Source organism: Eimeria tenella, genomic scaffold, assembly GCF_000499545.2.
Source record: "Eimeria tenella Houghton genomic scaffold, Eth_scaff1923, whole genome shotgun sequence".
Classification (NCBI taxonomy): domain Eukaryota; phylum Apicomplexa; class Conoidasida; order Eucoccidiorida; family Eimeriidae; genus Eimeria; species Eimeria tenella.
Genome location: NW_013541764.1, coordinates 2,474 through 2,826, shown reverse-complemented (window position 1 = coordinate 2,826; position 353 = coordinate 2,474).

Sequence of the window (353 nt, the reverse complement as noted above, 5' to 3'; positions counted from 1 at the left end):
CTGCTGCGCAGCAGCCGCAGCAGCAGCAGCAAACCTTGCCCGAGGGAACAGCAGGGCACGTGCAGGCCCGAGTGCTCCGCCAGCCCGCCCGCCAGCAGCAGCAGCAGGAGCAGCAGCAGCAGCAGCAGCAGCAGGGGCCTCAGAGGCGCGTTCAGGGGCGATATAGGGGCCGGTGTCTGTCTCGGGTGTTTTGGCTCATGACAGTTTGCTGCTGGGTGTTTTGCTGCTGCTTCATCAGTTTGCTGCTGTGGGGCCCCTCTCTGTTTTTGCTGCTGCCGCCGACAGCGCGGCAAATATCTTTGCTGCTGGCGCCTGGTCTGCGGCTGTTTGTTGCTGCTCCCTACGACGCGGAG